Here is a 23,587-nt window from a genome sequence, read left to right as displayed (position 1 = left end):
ACAATCAGATGGCAACCCTTTCAGAAAATGGATCTGCCAAAGTTTGAAATGCTTAAAAATAAACTGTCAGGTCTGTCTGTTTCCTCCCTGCATAACCTGTCAACCTCACCTCTGGCTTCTTATTTTCCCACACCTAAAAACCATGTATTCTATTTCAAAAGCTTTCTATGAAACACCTCCTTTGTCAAAAGTATTGTAGACCTTGACCAAATATTTCAAAATTGTAGGAGGACCTGAGTAGGAATAAAAGCTGACCAGTGCTTCCTGCTAACCTCACACCTCTACCTACAGAGTTCGGAAAAGTAGGTGAGGAAAGAGTGTTCCTTCTGTATTTTCTTGGACAATTTCAATTCTTCCTTCCTAGGAAAAATGAAATCATTTGCATATAGATTTTGTGTGTGTGTGTGTTTTTTTTTTCTATTTCTTGTTCACTTAGATTTGAGCTTCTCTCCAGGAGAATCCAGCAAAAATTGACTTACGTAGTTTTAATCAGAAGACATTGTTATATTTTATTCTACATTATTTCTAATGACTCTTTTATAATAAAACTCATAATCTTTCCTAAATGAGCACATCTACTCAGGCACCTTGCATAAGAAGCCAGCCATTGGACATACTGACAGCCATGATCAACTAAAGTCCATATTAAGCTGTCCAGTAGGGGGCGATCGTAACTTTGTGGCAGTATCATGGTGTGAATGTCCTCATTGAAGTACCTACAGATAAGGTTGGGCAAGATAAATTTAACAGGACTCTAAGCAATCACACAATGAGACCAAAAGAGGATATCCTTAGGAGAGGCTCACAAGGGCACAATAGCTATGCACACATATCATCATAAAAATGATGCTTATCGAAATTTACTCCAAACAATGGAAACTAGAGGATTTTTATTTTACTTTTTGTGTATTTTTTCTCCATTTGTTGCTGTTTTTGATTTCTGTACCTTTTGTCTTATATGTAAGGTTTTTTATATTTGGGGGAGGGAAAGGAGATGTACAGAAATGTCAGGACAAATTATGAACTAATTCAGCAGTGATACTAGACACTATATTGAAAATGTACTATTCAACTTGGAGCGGGGAGGGGATTTGGGAGGAGATGAACTGGGAAAAATGAGGGAAGATGTGACAATGTTCAAAAAGAAATGTATTCACTACCAGACTTTTGTAATTGCAACCCCTCTGTACATCACATTTACAATTTTTTAAATAAAGGAGTGAAATCAACAACTTCAACTTTATTATAGGTTTTAGCCAAGAAACACCTCTCTCTTAGGAATAAGACACAGAAACTTTTAAAGTGACCATAATTACTAGTTTTACAGAATGCCAGACATTTATAACCTAAGGTTAGCTAATGGGTTTGTTATTTCATGCTTGTTTTGCTTTCAGAGTACTTTTGCTTTAAAAAAAAAAAATAAGGTTGGGCTGAGAGTTTGACCTAGTGGTAGAGTGCTGGCCTTGCATCCATGAAGACCAGGGTTCAATAACTCAGTATCACATACATAGAAAAAGAAGCTGGAACTTGTACTGTGACTCAAGTTGTAGAGCTCTGGCCTTAAGAAAACACAAGAACAATGCTCAGGCCATGAGCCTCAAGCCCAGGACTGTCCCGACCTCCCACCCCTGCCCCCCATAAAAAAAAGGAGAAAGAAAGAATGAGGTCAAAGCTATATTTTCTATAATTTTTCAGACTGGGAAGGATGAGTAACTCTTGTTTAATAAATTCATATTTTAACCATCATCTTTGAACTAAGAAAGAGTGTTCCAATTGGCCTGGCCTAGAAATATCTTCCTTAGCTATATGGTACTGTTAGAATAAAGTTTAGCTGGCTGCAGGCCCGGCTAATATCAGACCTCAAGCATTATCTTCCTTGGTTAACTCTACTGTTTTATTTTTTTTTTGTACACTTATTTACCTCCCTCCCTAAATTGCTTTTGTCTTAAGTGGCAGACCACGGGTATTCCATCTCCACTATACTCTAAGACTGCCTAAGGAAGGTTGATGTATTGACTGAGATAGTTATAAATGAAGGTGAAGAACACTGTGAGTCAAAATAAATGCCTCAAAATTATCTGATATTATTTTTCATTTCTTATCAACAGTGGTCACTGCCATAAACAAAGCCTCTACCCATTGTTGTGTGACTCTTTTTCACTCTTTATTTAATTTTTTAAATATTTTTAATGTGATTAATAGTAGGGTTACATTATATTCACCACATAGAAGGTGCATAACTTCACAAACATTGGCACCCTTTCTCATGACATGGTCCCCATTTCCCTCCCACCGTCCCCCACTTATCTTGACTTTCCCCCTTCCCTATCAAAATTTAAACAACCAATTAAGTACATATAAAATATACCAGATAACAAGGTGAAATATTCTAACAATATGATATAATCAAGGGATGGCAAAAGAGATTAGAGATAACATAATACCTTAAGGACAGCAGTCATTCATGATATGGCTTTTGTTTTCTTATCCTGGAGGTCCTTATATTTAGTGTCATACTGCTTCCTTAATGACTCTAGATTTTGTTCTATTGTAAATCTCTGCTGGGAGAGCTCAAGGTTTCTACTGATTATGACCAATGAGGGAGACTATTGGGCCTATGTTCCTTTGAGTCTGGCTTACTTCACTTAATATGATTTTTTCTAAGTCTATCCATTTCCTTACAAATGGGGTGATGTCGTTCTTTCTGACAGCAGCATAGAATTCCATTGTGTATAAATAAGACACCTTGCTGATCTACTCATCAACTGAGGGGTGTCTGGTTTGGTTACATATCTTTGCTATGGTAAATAGTGCTGCCATGAACATCATTGTGCTAGTGGATTTAGTCTGTTCTGGATTCTGTATGATGGGGTAAATGCCAAGTAGTGGAAATGTTGGGTCATAGGGGAGTTCTATTTTTAGTCTTTTGAGGAACTTCCATACTGCTTTCCACAGTGGTTGAATGAGTTTCACTAAAATTTAGACTCTATTACAGAGGTATAATAATCAAAACAGTGTGGTACTGGTTGATTTTTGAGGATTAATTTTATACCCTGCTACCTTTCCAAAGATTTGAATCAGCTCAAGGAGCTTGGGAGTAGAGTCTATAGGATTCTTTAAATACAGAATCATGTCATCTGCAAAGAGGGAAAGTTTCACTTCCTCTTTCCCTATTTGGATCCACTTTATGCTTGCTTCTTGCCTTAATGCACTGGCTAGGAATTCTAATACTATGTTAAAGAGGAGAGGAGAGAGTGGGCATCCTTGTCTCGTTCCTGACTTTAGAGGGAATGGCTTTAGATTTTTGCCATTAAGTATAATACTAGCTGTGGGTTTGTCATACACAGCCTTTATTATACTAAGGAATGTTCCATGGATTCCTACTTTCTCCAGAGATTTTTGCATAAAAGGGTGTTGGATCTTGTCAAATGCCTTTTCTGCATCTATGGAGACAATCATGTGATTTTTGTCCTTACTCCTGTTGATGTGTTGAACTATATTAATTGATTTGTGTATATTGAACCAGCTTTGCCTCCGTGTGATGAATCATGTTTAATCATAGTGTATAACTTTTTTGATGAGTTGTTGTAGACAGTTGGCCAATATTTTGTTCAGAAGTTTTGCATCAATATGCATTTAAAGAAATGGGTCTACAGTTTTCTTTCTTTGATGAATCTCTGTCTGGTTTGGGGATGAGGGTTATACTGGCTTCATAGAATTAGTTTGGCAAAGAGCCATCGTTTTCAATTTCGTTGAAGAGCTTGAGGAGTATTGGTTTGAGCTCTGCTTTGAAGACCTTTTAGAAGTCAGCTGTGAATCCATCTGGCCATGGGCTATTCTTAGGTGGAAGGTCTCTTACTGCCATTTCTATTTCAGTACTTGAAATAGGCCTGTTTAGTTGGGTTAGTTCTTCTTGGTTCACTGTGGTTATGTTAATATTGGCTAGAAATTCATCCATTTCTTCTAGATTCTCAAATTTGTTGGCATAAAGGTTTGAATAGTATTCCCTCATGTTGCTCTAGATCTTGGTAATTTCTGTCATGATATTACCATTCTCATCTGTGATTTTGTTTATTTCAGTATGCTCCTTTCTTTTTTTGGTAAGATTTGCTAACGGTCTGTCAATTTTGTTAATTTTTTCAAAGAACCAACTCCTTGTTTTGTTGATTCTTTGTATAGTTTGTTTTGGATTCCAATTCATTTACCTGTGCTTTGATTTTAATAATTTGCTTCCTTCTACTGGGATTAGGGTTGGTTTGTTGTCCTTCTTCCGGGAGCTTAAGGTGATACATTAAATTGATTGCTCGCGATTTTTCTAATTTGTTATTGTAGGCACTCAGAACTCTAAATTTTCCTCTGAGAACTGCCTTTGCTATGTCCCAAAGGAGCTGGTATTTTGTATGCTCCTTTTTCTTAAATTTCATAAACTGTTAGATTTCTGTTCTGATCGCCTCGATTACCCATTGGTGATTCAACAATGTGTTGTTCAATCTCCATGAGTTACAGAGTCTTCAGTTCAATTTGATGCCCTTGTGGTCTGAGAGAGTGCAGGGAATAATTTCAGTGTTTCTGAATGTGCGCAGGTTTCTTTTATGCCCTAAAATGTTGTCTATTATGGAAAATGTTCCATGTGCTGCTGAAAAAAAAATGTACATTGTGTTGTTGCTGGGTGAAATAATCTGCAGATTTTGATTAGATCTAGTTGGTCTATACAGTTGTTTAATTCTAAGTTTTCTCTGTTGAGTTTTTGCCTGGTTGATCTGTCCGTAGGTGAGAGTGGTGTGTTAAAGTCACCAACAATAACTGTGTTTTGATCCATGTATGGTTTCAGTGAAAGTAAAGTTTGCTTGATGAAGTTCAGTGCTCCAGAATTAGGTGTGCAGATATTTTGGATGGTCATGTCCTCGGAGAAATCCCTTCATTAGTATGTAGTAAACTTCTTCTTTTTTCACTAATTTTAGTTTGAAGTCCATTTTATCTGACATGAGGATGGCAACTCCAGCCTGTTTATGGGGGCTGTTAACTTGATAAAGTTTATTCCAACCTCTCACTTTCAAAAAATATTTGTTTTGGGGGGCAAGATGTGTCTCCTGAAGACAGCAGAACTAGACAGTCAATGCCATTTAATTGGAGAGTTAAATCCATTGATATTGAGAGTCCAGATTGAGAAATATTTATTAGTTCCTGCCTTTTTTAAAAGCTTTTATTAGGGCCTTTGTCTTGACAGTTCTTGTGGTACTTAGATGGTACGATCTTTAGGTGCCATTTCTTTCTCTGTTTTACATTTGTGTTGGTTTTCAATGTGTAGAACATCTTTGAGAATTTTCTGTAATGTTAGTTTAGTTGCTACATAATGTTGCAGCTTTTCCCCGGAATGGAATGTTTTTATTGTTCCCTCAGTTATGAATGAGAGCTTAGCTGGGTACAGTATTCTTGGCTGGTAGTTATTTGACTTAAGGGCATGACATATATCCTTCCAATCTCTTCTTGCTTGCATAGTCCCTGCTGAGAAATCTGGGGTTATTCTGATTGGTTTGCCTTTGTAGGTAATTGATCTCTCTCTTCTCCCTGGCTGCCTTTAGGATCCTTTCTTTGGTCTCTATTGATCCAGTTCCGATTATAATGTGGTGTGCGATGTTCTTTTCTGGTCAGGTCTGTTTGGGGTTCTAAAAACTTCTTGTATCTGGATGGGCCTGCCCTTCTGGATATTTGGGAAGTCCTCTTAATGATTCCCTGAAGTATATTTCCAATAACATTCACCTCTTTCTCCAGACCCTCAATACCAATTAGCCTTAAATTAGGTTTCCTAATTGTACCTTGGACCTCCTGAAGCATTCTATCATATTTCCTAGATTTTTCTGTTCTTTCTGTATAACAACTAAATTATCTTCAACCCCGAAATTCTCTTTTCTGCATTTTCTAACCTGCTATCAGTTACCTACTTTATTCTTCAACCCCCTTGCTTCTGATTGCTCATTTTTGATGCCTTGCATCTCTTGTTTTAGATCATGTATGGATTGCTTTAACTCTTTGATTTCCATTTGAGTGGTTAGCTCAGCAGCTTTATTCTCTTTGGATATTGGATGGAGTTTGGTCATCTTTTTGTTTTTGGATTCTATGAATTCCTCCATTTTTCTTTGAAAAACCTTTATTATGGCCTCCTTTATGGCTTCCTCTTTTTCACATATCACCTTGTTTATGGTTTCCTCTTGTTTGTCCATGGCTTCCTCCCTTATCTCTTTCTTTATGTTTTCACACTTTTCATTAATGATGTTTATCAATTGCATATGTATAGCACTTGGAAGACTCTCATCTAGATTTGCCACTGACTGCTCCATTGCCTGTTTATATTGGGTGGGAGATGCTATTCCTTGATTTGAAATTTTTCTTGAGTTTCTTATTCTGCCCATTTGAAAATGGGAGCAAGGTTAATACTAAGCAAGTTTATAATTTTTCAGATATAACCAACCTAGACCTCTTTAGCTGGACTACAGTAGATGTTCACAATTTTAGATTGGTATTATCACTCTCTCTTTCTTTTTGTGCACTTACTGGCAAATCTAATACCACCACTGATTACCGATTTATGACCAAGACAATAAGAGCCTCAATCCAATCTCTATTGTATTTAAGTCCCTCTGGACCTAGAGTATAATTCAGCACCTAGATACACAGTAGTGCTCAATGACCATTAAATGTTGATCCATGCATTATAAGAGCTGAAAGATGAACAGAGGATCAGAGACAGAAAAACTGTATGAGAGACAACAGGGGAGGTAAGAAAGGAATAATGCAGGAGTGTAAGATTATTATGGTAATGAAGAAAAGGTAACATAAGGAAAACTGACCTAAGGTGATAGACATAATATTTGAGTACAAAGTTTAGAAAAAATTAGATAAAACTTATGAAAATAAGAAGAGTATTAAGAAGAACATATAGAAGAAAGAGGGAGGCTGATATAGGAGATTTCAATGATAAACATTTTAAAAAGAAAAAAGAAACAAAACAAAAACAACAACAAAAAACAAAACCAAAACAAACAAAAAAAAAAGCTGGGGGGAAATTCCTCACTATTGTGAGTTCTTACCCAAAAGATACTAGGGTTGAGAACTAGGAGTTTAAAACGCAGGTGACTGTATCAATACAGATATCATTTGTATTCAGACTGTACCCAGGGCTGTCACTATGTTTCTAGGAACTACCACAGTGACAGAAGGAATGCAGGAAAAGAAAGAGAAAAAAAAGAAAAAAATCATAACATTAAAAAAAAGCATAGGTAAAAGGGCAAAGAAAAAATAAGAGCACCTAAAAATGCAAATGAAAAGGGGTAGAAGGAAAAAACTACAAAGAAGAAGAACAACAAAAACAAAAAGGGGTATTCTTCAGGGTTTTTTTGGGAGGGCAGGATGGGAAACTTGTGTCTCCACTAAATTCGGGATTCAAACACTTCACAAAGTCTTTTTCTCTTGTGATTTCATTTTGCTGTTTTATTGATCAGATTGCTTGATTGGTAAAACAAAGCTGAAAGATTCGCAGGCGGTTTCATTTTCCAGGCCTGTAGACAGTGTAGGGGATGGACTTCAGCAGCGCTGAAGTCGGATTCCAGGCTGGGGTATCTCTGGGAAATCCTTTGCCCTTTAAAATGAGGGCACTGTGAGCACCACCTCTCAGACTCCAATTGCTTTGGCCCGGTCTTTACCAGCAGTAAAGATGGCACTGTTCTCAGCTGGTGGGGGAGGGGATTCTTTTCCAATGCCATTCTGCCAACAGAAGTAGAAACCTCTCCTCTCCTTGGAGGTACTCACAAATTGCTGGATTCTCCGGTTCCGTAAAGCTGGCAGGTCCGTGCATGGCTGGTGATGGCTCTGGGCACATGCAGGCTCTGTGTGGCTCTCTCTGGAGCCGGCAGGTCTGCGCCACCGCGAAGCGCTGTCAGCTCAGATTCAGAAAAGAAGCTTTGTCTCTGTGGCCACTCCATGGCTGGCACCGCTCCGTGCTGTCTTCTTGTACCATTTTTTTTGCCTTTTTCCTCTCTGACTGAGATCTCTGTGGCACTAAAGCTTACTTAGGATCAATTTTTGGTTAAGAACTTTCCCCTATGCTGCCAGAACTGGTATCTTGGTGGGAGCTCAGAAGGACTTACATTGAACTGCCCTCATCTTCTGCCAATCTCATCTGTTGTGTGATTCTTAATATATGATTCACCCCTTTTCTGCTATACCACAAACCACTATTGAGGTATAATGATACTGAGTTTATCTTTAATTCTTCTATTTTCCTTCTCACAATTTTTTTCTTTTTTGTTTCATTCTTTTTTTCTATTCAGTTATGAAGCTTGAACTCAGAGCTTACCTGAGGTCTTTTTGCTCATAATCAGTTCTCTACCACATTGAGCCACAGCATTACTTCTGCATTTTTTGTTGTTGTTGTTCGTGGTTAATTGGAGATCAAAGTTTCATGATGACATTTCTGCCCAGTCTAACTTTGAAACCCAATCCTCAGACCTCAGCCTCCTGAGTAGCTAGGATCACAGGCGTGAGACAACATGACTTAAGTCATATTTCATTATACATCTATCTAATGTATATCCTGTGAGTTGTTAAAACCAGACTTTACTTATAAGTGTTATTGCATTTTTTTCTTTGCTTTAGTTCAGCTTTGGGGGACTTTTAAAACATTTTTTCAATATATATTTCAATAAAGGGGTTACAGTTATATTCATCAGATATAGGGTGCATTATTCTCACACATTGATATCCCTTCTTATGTTTTTGTCCTCATTTCCCTTTCTCCACCCCCACCCATCATTTTCCCCTCCGATTTTAAATAAACAAGTAAACATCTATATAATATACCAGGTAGCAAAGTTGGATACTGTAACAATACGAGATTAACCAAAGGGCAACACAAGAGAAGAGAGAAAAACATAATACATATAGAATAACAGTCACTTATAATTAAGCTCTTGTTTCCATAACTGAGGGAACAATAAAAACCTTCCACTCCAAAGAAAAGTTTCATTGCATTTTTAAAATGATGTAATTGTGAGCAAAAACCTTTTACCTGCTACACCATCTACAATCACACACACACACACACACACACACACACACACATACACACACAGACAAACACACAAATTCACACACACACAAATGTAATAACTGTAATTTGATCTGTGATTTTTATAGTTATCTTCTAAAATTACATAATTTCCTTAAACATTGGGTTTTGATAGTATAAACTTCAATTATGTGACATTCTCAAATTTCTAGTGTCACTATCTCATGAGGCTGAAGGCAGGCTTTTTACTGTGATCAATATTTTAGATTGTATCTTTAAGTGTAGAGTGTTCTTTTCTGTTCCTCACAGAGGTAATAATAACTGGGATTACTTTTTATAAATACCTAGCCAGGAATTTTTCTAAGAGCAGGCTGTGTGTTTGCAATAGTATCTATTCACAAGAGTACCTCTCTTTCCCTCTCTCTCCTTTAGAAAAGATATTTTTTGCCAGTCATGGCCTTAAGCTCAAGGCCTGAATATTGTCCTTGGATTTTCTCAAGGCTAGAACTCTACCACTTGAGCCTCAGCACCACTTCCAGCTTTTTTCTATGTATGTGGTACTGTGGAATCAAACCTGGGTCTCCATGCATGCTAGGCAATCACTAGCCAAACTCTACCACTAGGCCAAACTCCTGGCCCCTAGAAAAAAATTTTGACTAGATTTGTTTTAATTCATTTCTTGGAGTTGTCCTGTTTATGTGACTATTTCAAATAACATCTAAATGTAAGAGGTAAAGGTTAACCCCTGAACACTACAAAGTTATTCTTTTTCTTTCACTTCCCTAATAAACACTATCTTATGTGTTCTACTCTCATAATTTTTGTCCTTTGCTTGTTGAAACCTTTTTACACACTTAGAAGCATAAATATACATTTAAAATAAGTTTATTTCATATATCTATTATTTTTCTTTTAAATTTAATTTTATTTTCAGCATGAAAGTTTCAATAATGGTGCTTTTCCAGGAACTTTTTATAGTTATTGTAACCAAAAGATTTAGAAGAAACCCAAGTAGTTTTTGAAACAGTTACCACCTATTTTTTTATTACAGGGTGTCTGGCATACTGTGTTAACTATAATAATGTGAAAATATCATCAAAACAATCTCTGTGACTTTCAAGTTAAAACAAAAACTTTGAAGTGTATCTAAACTTAAGAACTGTTGGCCCATTATTCTGAGTCAAATTTATCTTCTTGGTCCTCTGCACAGACCTACCTTCTCTGTGGTAAGTCTTTGTACATAGCCTTAGGTACATCTTAATTCACCTGCTTGTGACCCTTCCAAAGACTTCCTATTCATCTTCTCCCATCCACTCAAGCTTTGTGGGTTGTTGTGGAGCTTTTCTTGCTATTCAGCCAGAATACTCCAGACATATTAATTTAAATACACAGAAAGTTTAAAACTCAAAGCAAAAATTTTATAAAGAGTGATATTGCAAAAACCAAAATTGAAATGTTTGTAGAGTTTTTGTTCAAGTACCTAGTGCTCTTCTTTGTCAGGAAGACCCGTTTGTCAAAACTACACAAATTCTGGAAGCCACTGTCTTAACAGTTCTCAGGTTTGCCTACTGAACTGAGACAGCCAGCCATGCACACATAGCTTCTAAATCCACTCACCACAGTGAATTAAAAAAAAATCACACTATGGAATATTCACTGAGCCCAAGTAAAAAGGGCAGGGCAGAAGTTTCATACAAGAAAATTTGATGCTACACAAATGTAAAGTTGAAATTTTCACTTGTTAGTAAAAACAATGTTGAGTTTGGGGTTAAACTATGCTTGTCTTAGCCTAACTGAAGAAAATTTTAACCATAAGAGAAAAAGTGAAAGAATGAGTCCAAATTCAAGATAACTTTGGAATGTCTTTTTTTGACTAAGATATGACAACTTCATCAGTAATTTAAAAAGGTATCCTTTCATAAATGAGCTTTTTTATGAAGTGTACCCATATTTTCCTAGTAGAAGGGCATGTATGCATTTTAGAAGGTGAAAAGATAAAAGAGAAAGGAGGATTTCTAGCCCTACTTGGCCTTGAAGTTAGGCCTATTCATGAGCAAACTTTGTCATGTTTTTGTTGGTAGAACAGGATGTTTTTGTATTGTCTACAGTTTTATCCAAGGCTATATCAAATGACATAATATTTAGGCTTTTCTAAAATACTTGTCCTGTATTCTGCTATCTAAGATCCCCTCACAGTTATTCAGAATGAAAAAGAATAGAATGTGAGATGTTTGAAATGGAAGCCATCAATGTTTATTTTGCATACACACAAATGAGATTACATCCAGAAGCAGTGAGTTTACGCTGACTGAGATCAATGAATGGATGTTCAGCTTTCAGAAGCAAAATTTCACAGTTGAATTACAAAGTCTTTTTTTTATTACTTTAGTCTAATTTCCTCTCTCTTCATGCTTCAAAATTACTAACCACCCACATGTTTGCTTCATTTATTACAAGATACACATATATTGAAAGCACCATATATATTAATTAACATATGGTATATGAAAGGAAGGAGTTGAATGGTGTAACTCCTTTGAACAACTAATTTACAATTTAACAAAATGACTACAAAATGTTCTTGGAAAGGGGATGAGACCAAGGGTGACGTGGGATAGATAAATGTAGAGAGAAAAGGTAGGCAAGTATAGTCAGTATATTAAATGTATGAATATGAAAATGAAACTGGGAAAATTGAGGGGAAGAATGGAGTTATGAGATGTGGTGGAGAATGATGAAAGGGGTGTCATTGATCAAGATTTCGTGTACTTGCACTATGTTATTTCTCATCTCTTTTGATGTCCCTTGGTTATCTCATATTGTTACAGTATTTCACCTTGCTATCTGATATATTATATATATGTTTATTTGTTTATTTGAAGTAGGATGGGGAGAGGGGAAACAAGATGAGGGGAGAAAGTGGGGAAGGAAATGGGGACAAAAACATGAGAAGGGGTAGCAATGATTGTTAATTAATGCACCTTCTATCTGGCAAATATAATGTAACCCTTCTATTAATTACAACGAAAATATATTAAACAAAGATTTCTTGTTCTTGCAAACTGACATGTTAAACTGAAACCCCCTTTTCAACTTCAACTACTTAAGGATAATAATTTTTTTAGGCAACATATACTCACAAACATCTTTTAGTTAAAATATGGTCTATTCTCCTTCAAAAAAAGCTACCCTAAATACAATTTTCATTGCATGCCTTTGGGAAACTAAATTCTTTCATCATCATATTAAGGTTGTATATTTACTTAATGCTGAATGGTCACCAAATTATACCACTAGGAATGAATCCATCATCAGTTACTTCAATCCAGTTACTTGTTTCCTTGTTGAACGTGGATAAAGTAAAATAGTAATATTTAATCATGAGTCTGCATATGCATGTATCTTAAGTCTATGCTTTAACTCAGGGGGAGGATCACTCTATTTTTCTTTATTCATTCTTCCTTTTCTTTCTATGAAGTGTTACTTCATGGTCAGATCTATGGTCTATCAAGCAAGCATATATCAACTCATTCTCACGGGATGAACCTTACCCAATTCCTCTTCACCTAAACCAACATACCTCCTCTACTCCCTTTCGTGTCATTCCATGGATGCCATTTTTCAATTATATTTCATGCCATTGAGAATGCTTAGGAAACTTTCCACCATCTTTTTAACATTTCCTTGGCTTCTGTTTTCCAAATAATCAGCTCAAATGTCATCTCGTCTTAAAGAAAGGAAATTTCTTCCCTGTATTTTCACAGCCTGCATGCAATAATTATCACAACAAGTTTTAATTATGTATTTCTGCATCTGCTCTCCCTCTATCTAACTACACCACCAGCTAGCTAAATATATATGCATGCATATTTAAAATAGTATGACTTCTATGAGGGGCTGTTAAGAGATGGTTGACATGATTAATTGAATGAATGAAATGTTTGAAAAGCAAAGTGTAACTCCAGTATTTTCAAGTGCTTTTGTTTTATCTGATACAAAGTTATCTTTTTAACTGAATATTCTCTTCAATAAAAAATCTATTACATTTTCTATATTTGAAACCAGAGAGTGATGACATAAAGAATGAAGGACACTAAGAGATTCAAGGGAGCTAAAATTAAGGGAACACAATTTTTGTATTTCAAGCAAACCAAAAATATATTTTTTCTTATTTCAGGATTTCCTCAGCTAAATGACCCCCATTGTCTTTCTGTAACAGTCAGAGATACATATAAAATGTAAACACGACTATACAGGGATTAGAAACAGTGTCATTCATTGTACTTTAATATCCAAAGCCATTTGCATTGCCTCCTAATACAGTAAAGGATGGATTTCCTGGAGACAGCAATTTAAAATTTCTATGTAAAAACCCTTGGTCAACGTAATTATATCAACCTATTTCCGGGATCATCCAGGTGCTTGCTGGCTGCAGCTTTATATTGGGAACTCTGACAGTCATTAAAAAATAGAGCAACTTGTCTTGTTATTACATTCATCTGTACAGACATATTGGAAAATGGCACATCACTAGCATAAGGCAAGAATGTTAATAGGCCTGGCACAATACACATTAATAGCTTTCATGAAATTGTCAACAGGTCAGAAATGTGATGGCAGATATATGAGAGAGCAATATACACATGTTGTATTCATACATAACTAACTGCTTGCCTCCTGCCCTTCCCTCCCTCCTTCCTTCTTTTGTTCCTTCTTCATTTCCTTCCTCTTTCTTCTCTCTCCCCTTTTCCCCATCTTCCACATTCTTTCCCTGCACCTTCTCTTCTTTCCTTCCTTCCTTCCTTCCTTCCTTCCTTCCTTCCTTCCTTCCTTCCTTCCTACCTTGCTTGCTTCCTGTCTCTACATGTGCTAATTGAGCAACTCTAAAGCATTTAGGTTAGTAATAGTAAACCAGATACTGCAACACACTTCCTGTTGTCACATTGGTCAAGAAATTCATGGATGTCAAGAGAACTAAGGTTGTCTTACTCTTAATATGTAAGTTTTACATGTTGTGATGGCACTTAACCTAGTGCTTTATAGGTCGCTCAAGATAGTGCTGCTCACCATCCGTGAGCCATTTTTGGCACTGGGCAGCTGCAGCTGGCGGCTGCTCTCGAAAGGCATTCAACATTTCTGTTTTGGCCACTGGTTTCTGTGGGCTGGCCCTAGTGGGCTGAGGAGGTTGGCGTATCAGGAACTGCTCGAAACCACCAGATCCCAGAATTGTTAAGAAATGGTACATGGCAGAGATTGGGAAAAGATAATTCACGACAGTTATTAGATGCTACCAAGGCTCTCCAGGCATGGCCACTGATAGATAAGAGAACATGGTGGCATGGTCAAGCAGGAGGAGGACTCCACACATACCCAAACGAAGGGGTAATCATGAAACCTTACTGAGGTTTTAGTCTGCAATGGATCATGTACACATCATATAAACATCAGTGGTCTCATAAAATAATAGTGGAGTTAAAAAATTCTTGTGCTTATTGAACACATAGCTAAAAAGTAGGCTAACAAAAAGAAAAATAACACAGAATAAAGTGAACAGTCTCCAAGAAAATGAAGGCAGCTTTGCAGACCTAAATAAGCTTTTTAAAAAGCTTGGAAACAGCTGGAACCCTTAGCCAGAGCAATAAGGCAAGAGAAGGACATCAATGGAATTCATATAGAGAAAGAAGAAACTAAACTATCCCTATTCGCAGATGACATGATCCTATACCTGAACTACCCAATTAACACCACTCCCAAACTCCTAGAATTAATAAACCACTTTAGCAAAGTGGCAGGATACAAATTAACCTGTAAAAGTCAGTAGCCTTTATGTACACCAACAATATACAAACAGAAGTCGAAATCAAGAAAATGATCCCATTTGCAATAGCCCTCAAAAGAATAAAATATTTAGGAATCAACTTAACCCAAGATGTAAAGGAATTATTTAATGAAAACTATAAAAGTCTAATGAAATAAATTAAAGAGGATACAAGGATATGGAAAGACATTCCATGCTTATGGGTAGGGAGAACCAAGATATTGAAAATGGCCATATTGCCAAAATTGATATACAAATTCAACGCAATCCCCATCAAAATCCCAAAGACATTCTTTAGTGAAATGGGAGATGTAATCTAAAGGTTCATATGGAACAAGAAAAGACCTAGAGTAGCCAAAACAATTCTAGACAAAAAGAGCAATGCAGGTGGTATTACAATACCAGACTTCAAACTCTACTATAGAGCCATAATAACAAAAACAGCATGGTATTGGCACAAAAATAGACCAGAAGATCAATGGAACAGAATAAAAGATCCAAAATAAAACTGCATACCTATAGTCAACTTGTATTTGACAAAGGAGCCAAAGATATACAGTGGAACAAACACAGCCTATTCCATTATTGGTACTGGAAAAACTGGGCAGCCACATGCAGAAAACTAAAAAATGACCCTAGCCTGTTGCTATGCATAAGCATCAACTCAAAATGGATCAAAGACCTCAATATCAGACCTAAAACCTTGAAACTGTAACATAATAGTGTAGGAGAGATGCTGGAACTCACAGACACAGGCAAAAACTTCCTGAACAGAGTTCCAGGGTAACAACAGATTGGAGAGAGACACAACAAATGGGACTACCTAAAAATAAAAAGCTCTGCACAGATAAAAGCATAGCTACAAAAGTAGAAAGTCAGTCAACAAACTTGGAAAAGATATTTACCAGTAATACATCAGACAAATGCTTAATATCCAGTATCTACAGGAAACTCAAGAAATTAATCCCCCCAAACCCAAAAAACCAATCACTAAATGGGCAAGGGAACTAAAGTGAGACTTACCAAAAGAAGAAGTTAAAATGGCAGAAAAACATATGACAAAATACTCACCATCCATGGTCATAAAGAAAATGCAAATAAAAACAACTCTAAGATAACATCTTACCCCAATTGGAATGTCCAAGATTCTGAACTCAGACAATGACAAATGCTGGCAGGGTTGTGGAGAAAGAGGAACCTTACTGCACTGCTGATGGAAATGTAAACAAGTTCAGCCACTCTGGAAAGCAGTGTGCAGGTTTCTTAAAGAACTGTACATAGACCTTCCCTACAATACCTCCATACCATATCTGGGCATCTATCCTGAACATCATAACCCAAAATATGATAAGGACACTTGTTCAGCTATGTTAATCTCTGCATTATTCACAATAGCCAAGCAATGGAAATAACCCAGATGCCCTGCTGCAGATGAATGGATACAAAAAATGTAATATATATATATATATATTTATGATGTAATTCTATGTAACCAACAGACAAGATAAAAGTATGGCATTCAATGGGAAGTGGATGAAGCTAGAGCAAATCATGCTAAGTGAGATAAGTCAAGACCAAAAGAACAAAAGACACATGGTATCCTTAATATGTGGTTTTTAGATCCAAACAGTACAAGAACAATGACTCAATATTTGGGTACCCAAGGTTATGGACATAGTCTTGGAGATATCAACATAACTACATAGATATAAAAATCTATGATGGGCTATATACTCTATAGACATAATGTTTTATTACATAGATTAATATGTATCTACAACATACAAACCCTCAGCTTAATTTTAATTATGTTCTAAAATCTAAGTGCCAGTGATTATATAGAGAGATTCTCTTCTTGAGTACTTGTTTGTTAAACATGACATTTGAAATATGCTGTAAAAATCAATGTTAATATTTTTTCCAAAAAATCATAGTGCCTTATACATTTGCTAAACTTTATGATTTTTACTATCATATAATTGAGCTCTAATTTTGAAGGTAAGAAAAAAATTTTTGTGCAGAGGCTACACAATGCTTTCACAGTTACCAAACTTTTAGAAACCAATAGTTATAATGTACATGAGCAAAATGGTGCAAGGAGATTGGGCTAAGAAAATATCAGAATTATAGCTTTCGTGATCAGAAGAATGGATTGTAGCACCAACCATGCATGCTCCCCAAGTAATGCAACTTTAATACGTGTGTACTGGGAGAATATTGTTAGCTTCATTTCAAAAGTGGAAAAGTGATCTGGAAAAATCAATGAATTCACTAATATCAGTGAGTTAGTAAGTAGCTAAAATGTGAGATTTACAAATCTAAGGTCTCTCCAGCACACCATGAACCCAATACCAGAAAATGGCAATAGTATAAATTCACACCTTAGTCTTAGCTGTTCTTCAGTCTGCTACAGATAGAATGGCATTCAACTAATGGGGTTTGGTCAGTCTTCTTTGTAAATTAGCTTTTGCCTTGTGCAGTGTTCCTAAAATGTTTCTCTCTCTCTCTCTCTCTCTCTCTCTCTCTCTCTCTCTCTCTCTCTCTCTCTCTCTCTCTCTCTCTCTCTCTCTCTCTCTCTCTCTTTCTCTCTTTCTAAATGTTGCTTCATTACAGCAAAGCCATGCATGGATTTAGTCCTTTCTGAAATATCTTTTCCCTTGAGATATATCAGCCAATAATAATAGCAGCTCTTTTCAGCTGAGAGTTCCAGATAACTGATTTATTTTGTCACTGACATGTTTATGAGTTTAATTTGCTGAGGGAAACTGGGGAAAAAATGAAAACCCACTTTTCATTTCTTCCTAAAATCATGGCACTGAAATGCTGAAGTACTAAAAGTGATCTTGAAGCCAAATTCTAGGTGGAGAAACATAATTTTAATGAACACTATTGCTAAATGAAACCAGCACACTGTTTAAGGCTTACATATCTGTAAGCTGAGAGCCTCTCTAGTTACTCTGGTGAATGCACTGGAGCTGGGAAATGCTCTGTATCATGCCAGTCTGGCTCCCAAAATCTTACCATTCTTTCTTTAAATTGGTCTTTCCAATACTGAAAGCCCTTTGAGAACTGCGGATTGAACTCAGTGCTAGTCTTTTCCTAGCAGGGACATGGCCCTGGGTTTGGTTAATGGTAGCACATACACAGGAAGTTTCAATGTATATTATGAAAGTTTCATAGTGGTAACTTTTAAGAAAAGATAAAACAGGATGGATGGTGTGAGGAAAAATGGGAGAAAAGGATGGGAATGTATATCAGTGTTCAAGAAAAAATATATCCACTACTTGACTAATGTTACTGTAATCCCTCCACACATCATTCTGACAATAAAATATGTTTGTGTTTTTGTTTTTTTTTTAAAGAAAGGGATAGTCATGAGTTTGGCCTAGTGGTAGAGTGCTTGCCTAACATGCACAAAGGTATGCGTTTAATTCCTTGGTACTGTATGTGGTATGTGGTTCGAGTGATAGTGCTCTAGCGTTAAGAAAACCTAAGGACAGGGTTCAGGCCCTGAGTTCAAGCCCCAGGACAGGCAACAAAAAAATGAAGGGAACAAGGTTCAACAAAAAATATGTTCATTACCTCAGTTGTGTAACTATAAAGACTTTGTGAATCACCTTTACAATAAAATTAAATTTAAAACAATATTACATACACACTGTGTCGGAAATGAACTAAAATATTGGGGGAAGTAAGTTGGGAGGGAAAAACCTGGGAGAGAATGAGGGAGAGGGTGATATTGTTCATTCAAAAGAAAATGTACTAATGATCTGACTTATGTAATTGTAACAATTCTGTACATCACCTTTATACTACTTTTCACCCCATTCCCTCGCAATCACCTTGTACCCCCTTCTCTTTTCTATTTCAAATAATCAAATAAACATATATACAATATACCAGGTAACAAAGTCAGACTCAGTAACTATAAAGTAATTTTTTTAAAATCTCTATTAAAATGATTGGACCAAGAAGATGTGGTATTTATACAACATAGAATTCTTTGCTGCCATCAGAAAGAATGACATCACCCCATTTGTAAGGAAATAGAAAGACTTGGAAAAAATCATATAAAGTGAAGTAAGCCAGACCCAAAGGAACATTGGCTCAATTGTTTCCCTTATTTGTAAAAATTAGTACAAACCTAGGACTCTCCTAGCAGAGGATTGCAATAGTGCAAAACCTAGATACATGAGGCCATATATGATGAGGCTATAAAAAGGATCTCCAGGATATGCAAACAAGAGCTTTATATTATGTGATTGTTGTTCTTAATGTGCTATGTTATTGCTCTTCTCTTTTGTTTTCCTTTGGCTTATCTCATATTGTTACAGTATCTGACTTTGTTACCTGGCATATTATATATACATTTATTTGTTTATTTGAAATAGGAAAGGGAAGGGGGGGAAACAAGACGATTGGGAGGGGTTGGGGGAGGGAAATAGGGACAAAACATGAGAAGGGGTATCAATGTGTGATATCTGGCAAATATAAGTGTAACCCCTCTATACATTACAATAATAATAATAATAATAATAATAATAATAATAGTCGTCTCATGGACTTTCCTGTCCTGACAAGCTTCAAAACATGATCCTCAGATCTCAGTTTCCTGAGTAGCTAGGATTACAGGTATGAGCTATCGCTGCCTGGCTCAGGATATAATTTTAGTGGTGTGTCACTGAAGTAAAAAGTTCTGAGAGGCAGCAGGATGCAGGAGAAAGCAGAGAGCTCCTAGAAAGACACAGAGGGCAGTCAGTGACTAAGGTGAGAGAAATACTGACCTTCTCCCTTACTGCAAAGTCTCCCCACCCCTGCAAAGTCTGCAAGCTGGGGCTGAGCCAGGCAGAACATGGAAGAACATTTGCTCATAGACTGCATAGAAGCAGAAGGCAGGGAAACTGACTCCAGCAGCTTCCCGCCACGGAATTGCACTAGTGTACCAAAGACCAATAGGTTACTTCTTTTTCAACAAATTGTTTCCTTGGGCTTAAATTTATTGTTTAATCTTGATCCTGTCTTTTCCTATCATGCATTTTCCTTGATTATCTTTTAGTCATTGAAATTCTATTCATATTTATGAGTGTAATAAACCATTCTACTATATATTTTATTTAAAAAACTTGGGTTTTTATTCTTTTAACACACACAAAAATACTCTGAGTTGGGTAGCAGTATTTAGAGCATTTTGAGACCTGGTTCAGGTAAAATGTTTTCCCCAAAGGTATACTGTTGCCCTAAGATCCAGTAATAATGAATGTAATCTTATTTGGGGACAGTCTATGCACTCAATCAAGTGAAACAGACCTTTAGGCTGGGGCCCTAATCTATTATAACTGGTGTTCTCTCATTAAGTGAACATTTAGAAACAGAGAGAACGGGAAAAAGCACGGAAAGAATATTGTTGTTGGTAAACTAAAGAGAGAAGCTTGGGACATATGGTTCCCTCAAAACCCTTAAATGGAAACAACTCTGTTGACCTTTTGATCATCTCATACTTCTAGTCTCTTTTAAACATAGATCACATTTCTATCCTTTACCTTAGCTAACACATAGTAATTTCTTATGGTAGTCCTAGCAAATTAATATAAAAACAAAAAGAAGATCAACTGGGAAGTGTGATATACTTGCCATGTTCCATGAAAACCATGAAGGGCAAAGGAGAGCCTGTCAATGTCACATAGTTCATTATGTCTTCATGTTTAGCAAATAACTGCCATGCTAATTTTCATTTGAAGTTCATCACAGTCTCATGTAATAAATGGATTGAGTGAAGGTATGTTCTATAGGAATGCAGAAGTGCATCATTCATTCCTTGGTCCTCAAGACTCTGAATCTCAGTTAACTCCATCCTTCACTTCACAAAACTGGTAATGGACAGAACGGATTCCTAGAGTGAGCAAATTAAGCCATCTTCTTTTATTCTTCAAGTGATTTGATTGAATAACTTTTTTCTTAAATCGTATTTGTCCCAATCAAAGCAACAGTTTCTTTCCCTAGTTATGTATCATTACATAACATATGGTGTTCATGGGAGGCTTTAATTTAATTAGTACACAGTGCTTGAAACAATGTTCTGAGGCTTCCCTGATGGTCTTATGTCAACTTCAAATATCACGTTGAATTTAAGTCACCCAGAAGTTGAAGACTTATCTTCCTCGAAACACACTGAGCGTGTGTTACCAAAAGACAACAATGTTATTTTAGTTGTGAATCTAACTATAGACTTTAAATTGTGACCAGGGGAATCTACAAACTGATTGGTACTCAGATAAATGTGTAAGGAAATGTAACCACATTTAGAAGCAGAGTTAATCTGTGATTAGTGAACCATATTTAGGAAACAAGTGAGCTATTTGCCTAGTTCTAGGGAAAATTGTAAGCTTATCAATTTCTTTACATGAAGCTCAATACTTTATAAACACTAGTATACCGTTTGTATGTAAGTTTATCTGATTTGGGGAAGGGAAAGGAGATCTCAGAAACACTAGTGTTTGTAATTCTGATAATTTCATGAAGAGGACATCAAGTAATCAGTATTAAAATTAAGTGAACTAATATCATAAGAGATAAAAGTATAACTCTCTGAAGGAAGAGGTTTGGAAGAATAATGTGATTCTGTAGAATCTGTGGCACTCCATAATTAGAAGCTCTAGTTTTGTTATGTATGCATGGATACTGAGTCTATTACAGCAAATCTTTTCAGAGAATAAACTATCATTATAACAGAAACAGGTATTATATGAAAACACTAAATAACAAAATTAACCTGACACACTGCTATTTGATAAGGACAATAAACAGTCATGTTTTAAGCCTAATTATCTTCTTCCCTCCATGTCTCCCTATGATACCTAGTACTGTAATTGAATAATAATAATGACATGCCTGCAAGATTAATAAGTTACAAATATCAAGAGACCTGATGTGGAAATTATACTGAAAGAGTTCAATAAGATTATTCACTCTGAATTAGTTAACATGCATTCTTAAACAATATCAATCAGATCATTTAAAAATGACACTGAGACAAATTTTAGTGCTTAGCTTCTTTACCAAAAGCTCCCTTTGCTGTTCTCTCATTTAGATGCTTGACCAGATTTCAACTCAAATGTGTCCTATCAGAGAATATGTCATTAATGATGCAGAGGTCAACTTTTATATAACAGCAAATAATTTATATTTATATATCTTCAAGTAAGTTCTATAAAGATGTTTCCTAAGGAAACAAAAGCAAAATGTCTGTTCATGGCACTATAGCCCAACAAAGAGCTCTTTAAAGGCCTGACAGCCTCCAGACTAACTGAGTCCTATTTGCATAAGTGATAAAACAGGAACTACAGAGAAATAGAGGAGTGAATATCCATTGATGTTCATAAACATAAACAATGTCTTTTGCATTCCTCCATCCAGCTTCACCAACAGTGAGTGTTGTTCATATTACAGCCTGTTGCTGATACGCAGAATGCTATTTGGGCCAAGGCATACTGATTTTGCCTTTAATATATCTGTGTAATAAAGACAACTATGAAGTTATTCATACAATTCAGCTTGGAGAACTCTCTCAATTTGAGGTAGAAACAAAAAGATCTCAGAGAAATTTAATAAGTCCCTAATGGAAGTTGTAAAACCTTTGTGTCAATGAATTTGCATAGCAGTGATCTCTCTTCCTTGGGGATACAATCTGAAAGCCTCAGTATATGTTTGAAACCACAAGCAGTTGTTTTAGTGCCTTTGTGCCTTTAATGCCTTTAGTGCCTTTCCATTTTCACAATGCCCTTTTTACATACTGTGGTTCTAACATTTGGAGATTAATACAAGGAAAAAAGGTTTTTTTTTTCATTCCTTCACAACTTTATGAGCAGGAAATTCATTTTTCCTATATAAATCTGAACAACATTAGAGTGTAATATATTCTCTTTTTTATGAAGTTGAGAATATTTTTACTTTTTCACTGAAAAGAACTACTTTAGAACATGTCTTTGGCATATTCAAATGGCCAATACCAAGAATCTTGTTTTAATTTTTTTTCAGTCTCAGGACTTGAAGTCTGGGCCTGGGCAATGTCCCTGAGCTCTTCCATGTTGGGCCACAGAGCCACTGCTGGTTTTCTAGGGATTAATTGGAGATTAGTCTCATGATATTTAGTGCCCTGGCTGGCTTTGAACCACCATCCTCAGATCTCAGCCACCTGAGTAGCTAGGATTGCAGGTGTGAGCCACAGCATTGCCATTTAACAAAGCAGGTTGTACATACAGTATATCTTGATCAGTTCCATCCCTTTCAATATGCTTATTCAACCCTCCCCTAATCAGCCTTACCCTCACTCTTCTTAATTTTGTAGGATATACACTGAATTTTACCCTCTCTCCTCTTCTTTGTGAGGTAAAACAAGGTATGCTTGAATGTAAGACCTATGTTACTGAGACAGTCGATCTGCTAGCCAGGAGATGACAAGTGATAAGGGGGAGAGTAGAGCATGGATATTTTAAATGAAAGAATGATTCAGGTCCTAGACAAGGTATAGCAGGATCACACAAGATCTTAGTATACCAATAAGAGTAGTATATAATTTTCAAATTATATAATGTTTTTGTTTAGAATATTCCACTTGCTGTTTTCAGAGACAAGTTTGGCCACAGGTAACTGAACATGAGTAAAAGAGAACGACTGTGATTACTAACAGGTATCACACTCATGCTGTA

Source organism: Megascapheus bottae, chromosome 16 (assembly GCF_031878675.1).
Source record: "Megascapheus bottae isolate mThoBot1 chromosome 16, mThoBot2.hap1, whole genome shotgun sequence".
Lineage (NCBI taxonomy): Eukaryota > Metazoa > Chordata > Mammalia > Rodentia > Geomyidae > Megascapheus > Megascapheus bottae.
The sequence above is the reverse complement of the archived record's forward strand: the minus strand, read 5'-3'. Positions refer to the sequence as shown.